Source organism: Calliphora vicina, chromosome 4 (genome assembly GCF_958450345.1).
Source record: "Calliphora vicina chromosome 4, idCalVici1.1, whole genome shotgun sequence".
Classification (NCBI taxonomy): domain Eukaryota; kingdom Metazoa; phylum Arthropoda; class Insecta; order Diptera; family Calliphoridae; genus Calliphora; species Calliphora vicina.
The window spans coordinates 93,808,844-93,809,689 of record NC_088783.1 but is presented as its reverse complement, the minus strand read 5'-3'; positions in this window follow the sequence as shown (position 1 = coordinate 93,809,689).

Below are 846 nucleotides of genomic sequence, written 5' to 3'. Positions count from 1 at the left end.
TTTTTATGATTATTTTATTTTAAGGTTATGTTGCGGTTTGTTCATTTGTAACAAACCTCATTTTGACATTTTAACAAAGTATTACAATAACAAATTTTATTTTTTATATTCACCACACCAAAACAAATAAAAACATCTACAGCAACAAAATACAATCTGCTGTTTCCAGTTTGTTTTGTTCACGGGCGTAAAAGAACTTAAAAATTCGACTCAGTCGATAAAATAAGCCGCCGATGAGCCGGTAGTATCGGCGGCGGCGCGGCTTGTGAAAATTTACGGCTGCTCATCTAGCCGCCGGTCACGCCGCTACGGCTTGCTACTCTGGCCGCAGTTGGAAGAAAATAGTCCAGCCGCCGCCGAAAATTTTAGGTCGGCTTGTTTCTCTGATTCGCAGTGGTTTTGATTTTGTTAATTAAAGTTTTCCAAAATTTCGTCTCAGAAATCAATAAGACAATTAAGGCAGGATCCCAGTCCTCCTTTTTTGTCAAATTTTAAGCAAGATGGTTTGGCGATACATACTTTATACAACGGGTCCAAGTTTCATGGATTTCAAAAGTCGCAGGGAAATTCTTATGACGTTGAAGTAATTTTACAGGTATTAAGTTTAAATTTTTGTGAATCTAAATATAGTTCATATGTAAATTTGTGTTATTATTTAGCATATTGATTTGGAAAGTTCTTTTTTGTGTGGCTTTTTAAAAATAAGTGGATTAACTTTTGAATTTCCTACGTTAACAACATTCTTCGATGGAGAAATAATATCACAGAAATATCCATTTCTAACAAGAAAATGGGATGCAGACGAAGAAACGGATAAAGCACATTGGGTAACTAATAATTAAAAAA